The sequence below is a fragment of the Bison bison genome, unplaced genomic scaffold (assembly GCF_000754665.1).
Source record: "Bison bison bison isolate TAMUID 2011002044 unplaced genomic scaffold, Bison_UMD1.0 scf7180017864280, whole genome shotgun sequence".
NCBI lineage: Eukaryota > Metazoa > Chordata > Mammalia > Artiodactyla > Bovidae > Bison > Bison bison.
The window spans coordinates 7,983,641-7,989,224 of record NW_011494852.1 but is presented as its reverse complement, the minus strand read 5'-3'; the positions used below and the strand labels follow the sequence as shown (position 1 = coordinate 7,989,224).

The 5,584-nt window shown below is 52.0% G+C and overlaps 1 protein-coding gene across 2 annotated transcripts in view; it reads left to right on the top strand.

Annotated features, from left to right (window-relative positions):
• Positions 1-5,584, top strand: part of NUMBL (numb homolog (Drosophila)-like) — a 25,293-nt gene that overhangs the window by 655 nt on the left and 19,054 nt on the right. For both annotated transcript variants that reach the window (XM_010849242.1, XM_010849241.1), the window contains exon 2: positions 3,753-3,837. The gene's annotated coding sequence lies outside the window, so the exon portion shown is untranslated. The remainder of the gene's footprint in view (positions 1-3,752; positions 3,838-5,584) is intronic.

Sequence of the window (5,584 nt, the reverse complement as noted above, 5' to 3'; positions counted from 1 at the left end):
CCGCTGCTGATGTGGCGGAGGGTGGGAGGGGGCCGCGGCACCCGGATGGAGAGGGTGCCAAGGCTGGAGAGGGTGGTCCTGGGTGGGGGGTGTCCAGGAATACGCTCCGCTCCAAGCCGAATCTTGGGAGACAGAGGTCTGGGGCACAGGCCCTCTCTTGCCCAGGTTCTGAAGATAGGGATCCCAGAAAGAGATCTCCCCCTCCAAAAAATCAAGGACAGGGGGACAGCTTCTAGGTACAACTTCCTAGGCAAGATTTTGGGGATGGGGACTAAGACACAACCTCCTTAGGAAGCCAAAGCCTCTAGGAGGGGATTCCACACCAGAGACAATCGTTACTCCTCCCTGCCTGAGGGGGTCTCTGAACACAACACCCCTCTAGACAAGGTCTTGAGAATGGGGTCCCTGAGCACAGCTTCCCCACCAAGGCAAGGCCTGGGGGGATTCCAAGCACAGTCTGTCCCCAGGCCTCAGAGGCATCCCAGGCAGAGCATCGCCCCCACACTTGGGCGCTGTCCCAGGAACATCCCTTTCTCAAAGCAAGGTCTCTGTGCCTGGGACCCCATCCCCCTCAAGTCTGAATAAAATAATGGGAATTTCAGGCAAACCCCACAAAAAAAAAACAGGCTTGGTCAAGGGTCCCAGGGCACAGGTCTGTTGGGCCACCCTCTTTGTCCCGGGGGCTGCCCAGCTGTCTGGGAGGGGTTCGACCCGCAGACAATCCACCGCTTCCCTCTTCAGTTCTGGCCCCCCAGGCTCCAGGATTCAGGCTGGGCCAGGGGGCGGCTCCCCAGGGACCTGGTACAGCCCTGTCTGTCTGCAGTGACTGCCGTGCTGGTGACGGCGGCTTTGTGTGTGGTACCTGGGGGGAAGGGGGGGAAGCCAGTGATGGGGAGGTGGCTAAGAGTGTGACCCTGTGTTTCTGTGACTGTGGCTGCCTGTGTGTGTCTGTGTGTGAGCTGCTGCTGGGGACTGTGAGGAATCGTGCGTGTGTGTGTTTCATGCTTGTGGTTGTGTCTGATAGTGCCTGTGATTGTATTTGTGTGTGACCCCAGCACTTGTGTGACTGTGCATGTATGTATGTATGACAGCTGCTTGCTCCATGTGCAGAACCCTGTACTTGTCATTCCGTCTCTGTTTGTGTGCGTAGTTGTGACTCTGGTTGTATCTTTGATTACATCTTTTGTGACCCTCACGTATGTCCCTTGGTAACTCTAACTGGGTATGTGATAGTGTATCCCTTGAGTCTGGGGTTGGGCATGTGTATGGCTGACTGAAGATGTGGGTGGAGTTGTGACTGTAAGTGGAGTTGTGTCTATGACTCTGTGTCCATGTGCGACTGTTCTAATGACTTCTAGTCTTTGTGGTTGTGTCTCTAGCTGATTTTATATGTGTGTCACACATGTGTTTGTGACAAACACATGTGTGACACACAACTCTGCCTGCAATTTTGGGTGTATGACTGCCTTTGTATATGAAGTCACATTGTGCTTATGTGACAGGTTGTGTGCTGGCACTTTGACTTGTATGTTTCTGTTCATAACCACATCTATACATGTGATCAGGGTTGTATAAATGACTACATTTAGGTCTGTGTGTTGATACTGACTGATTCTGTGCATTTGTAGTTGATTTGGGTTATGTATTTGACTTAAGAGGCTGAAACTGACTATTAATAGTGAGTTACTTAATGGCATGTGACTCAACCTATAGGTGTGTCTATATGTGCTGGCCCCAGGTGATTGCGTGTGTGTGTGGGGGTGTGTGTATGAGACTGTGACTTCTATGTTCGTGTGTGACCTGCATGTCTGTGACCCTGGGTGACTCTGCATACCTGTGTCTGTGTCACGGTCCGTAAGATTGTGGTCTGCTACACATTGTGTAGCAATGTGGCTGTTTGGGGTGGGTGCGTGTGTGTCCCTGCAGGCATGCTAGGCTGCTTTGTTGAAGTTGCATGATTTGGTGACAGAGTGAATGTCTCCTGACAGCATACGTGTCTCAATCTGTAACCATGTCTTCTGTGTAAATGTAGCTGTAAGTATTCCATCTAGGTGTGTGAAATGGAAATTGTGTGCTGATGTTTCTGTGTGTGAGATATGGTGTGTCTGTCCACATGGGGCTGTGATTATACATGGTCCTATACTTGCCTGTGTGACTTATGTGTTTGCAGGAAAAGAGACTGTGTGTTTTTCTGGGATGATGTGACATAGTACAGCTGGGAGTTGGATGGTGGATAACTGCAATAGATGTACCATGACTGTGATACATGGCTGGGTAATGTGGACACTCCTGGGGCGGGACTTTGGATACATGACCATTTCTGAAATGTATATGACTGTGACTCTGAGCCACCAATTGTCTGGCTGTGTCTGAGTGGGGCTCAGGGAGATCTTTCTCTGGATGGCTGTATGCATGTCTTGAGTTTGTGTGCCTGTTTCTCTCTAACGCATGGGCCATGGCCATCAGGGTCCCTGTGTGTGGTTGCATATGGAGGACCATCCATAGAAGTATGGCTGATACTGTGACCAAAGGTATGTCTCTGACTGGGATGTATGACTGTGTAACAGCGTGTGACCAAAAAGGAGTGTTGGTGTGACTGATACAGTTGGGGTTAGGTGGCCTTGTACAGCCGTGTGCTGGTCAATGACTAGACACATGTGTCTGCGGCTGGGTGTGACCACATGTGTGTTAGTATGGCTACATGCGTCCCTGACCGGATGTCGACAGGCAGCAGGGGAGCTGTGTGTGAACACTGAGTGTGCCTCAGTGCTAATAGGTGACCTCCAGCAGGGTGTGATTCTTCATGGGTGGGTCTGTGACATGAGTATCTTGGATGGGTGCCTGAGGAAACAACTCTCGTTGGGTGTGGTTGTTCACAGGCTGCCCTGGTGGGTGTGCCTGGACCCGGCTCATTGTATGTGGCGGAGAAAAGAGAAGTGACCGAATATCAGTAGCTGATATGACCAAACATTTGTGGCGCTGCCCAGGCAGCCTGCCACTCTATGTGTGTGTGTGCTTTGTTGCTCAGTCATGTCTTACTCTTTGCGGCCCCATGGACTGTAGCCCCTCTCCCAGTCTCCTCTGTCCATGGGATTTTCCTGGCAAGAATACTGGAGTGGGTTGCCGTTTCCTTCTCCAAGAATACTGGAGTGGGTTGCCATTTCCTTTTCCAGGGGATCTTCCTGACCCAGGGATTGAACCCGCGTCTCCTGCATTGCAGGCGGATTCTTTACCTGCGGACAAATGGTCTGTAGCAGAGACTGTGTGTCTGTGAACATGGATATGTGGCCAGATATTTACAGTGGCTGTGACTGTTGATGTGTATCTGTGTGATCCCGTGTGTGTAGCTGTGGTTGTGTCTGTATGTAACTAATTGTGCAGAGCTATAACCAGGTGCTGGGGACAACTGGAGACCAGAGTTGCATGTATACCTGTGACTGTATGTGTGTGTGCAGCCCTGGACATGTGTCTAGAGGGCAAGGCCACTCCCTCTCCGCACCAACCCCTTGGGTACTGATGGCCTTCTGAGGCCAGGACATCCCCAACAGATGCTCCCAAAACACACCTACTCATTCCTAGGTCCTTGCAACCAGGTGGCTGATCGCCTTAGTAACAGTTGCTATAGTAACCAGGACTCTCATCAGGGATCCTGAGATGAAGGGGGGTTGGCTGATATCCAAAGAAGGGGTGAGGTAGGGGACTGAGCCCCATCCCAAGCCAGCTTCTCAACTTTCCCTCCCTCCCTCGGGCAGGGCGGACTGAGGAGGCCTGAGCAGCATCTGCCCCCTGCCCCCTGTGGGGCCCTGGGGCCCCCTGAAATCTCCAGGACGGAGCCAGGTGAGTGGCCAGCTGGGGACCGGTGAAGGCTGACTGAGGGGGTGGGTCTACCTAGCACGGCCAGAGGAAATGTCCCTGCAGTCACACGAGCTTAATCACACTTATGAGTGGACATCATCAAATGACTTCCATCGCACTCAAGTGACCTCTTTCACAGACTCACCTACCTAGACTGTGTCACACACACACACACACACACACACACATTCAGACACACACCAGCATCTGTGCACGCACAGGTACAGGGTCACACAAACATGCAGACACAATCCTCAACAACATCCAGACTCCCTCCCAGGCGAGTGCTACCGACTTGGGGACTCTCAAGAAATGTCCTCTTGTACAATCTCTCCAACAACACATACAGACCCACACTTTACAGACCACAGCCACACTTTCACAAGCAGATCCAGCCTCACAGACAGCACCCATGTGCTCGTGCCTATATAAGAGCTACACATTGATACACACAGTCTCACAAATAAGTCAGCACTGTCATAGACAGTAGCCACATTCTCACACAATCACACCTTCATAAATAACACAAACACAACGTCAAAGACAACAGCCTCATGTCCTCACATACCCTCACAGACCCATGGCTGCACACAGACACACTCCCAGAACAACACTCACAGACCCACACTGTCTGCAACAACAACACATGATCTGACCCAGACACACTGTCACAAACAACAGCCATGGAAACACAGCCTCACCACCAACAGCTTCACTCCTAGACAGACATGGTGTTTTGAGTATCTCTCACACACACACTGTCATGGGCAACAGCCATCAAAGGCAACAGCCGCATCCTCACACAGACATACAGCATCAAAGACAATAGTCATAGACATGGCCTTTCAAAGAAAACAGTTTCATGCTCAAACACAGACCCATCCTCACAGGCAGCATTCCCTGACACACACTCACCGCCACTCTCTTTAGCCATGAGCTTCAGGGACCTACACTCAGACAACAACCACAGTCTTGGCCACAGACATCCCCTCACAGACAGCATTCACACACACACTCTCAGACTCACGGACACAACCATTCTCAGACCTGCATCCTTCCACACAACCTTCACCTGTACACACACTCACAGACAGTAGTTGTCCCAGCGGTTGTATCTGCATCAGAGACCAGCCCGTCCCCAACACTCTCTGGCATGGGCTCTGAATCTCAATCCCTGGACCTTCTGTGTCCCCCACCCCCCCATTTGGACCCATGCAACTCTCAACTCCTGGGCCCTCTGACCACCTCTGACCTTTACCCCTAAACCCCCTGACCTCATGGCCCCTGACTGCTATGCCCTCTACCTCCCAGGTCCCCACTGCCTTAACTTCCCATGACTTTGGATCATCATGCCTCTTGACCGTCACGTCTCCAAACTCCAGACCCCTAAAAGCTGTAACTCAGGACACCCCATCCCAGAACTCCACGCCCCTTAGCCCTATGCCTTTTTTTGGCCTCACCACAGGGCATCTGGGATCTTAGTTCCCCGACCAGGTGGAACCAGTGCCTCCTGTACCCTCTATGTTGGAAGCACCCAGTCTTAACCACTCACCACTGGACAGCCAGGAAAGTCCCTAGCCCCATGTCTTTTGAATGCACGCTGCCAATTCTCTCACTCCCCTGCCTTCCAGGTGCCCCCTTGCCAGTGTCCCCTAGCTGCTGCTGGTCCATGTTCCCCGAATATCAGATCCTCTGACCCAGTGACCCCTAACCCTGTAACCCCACTGCC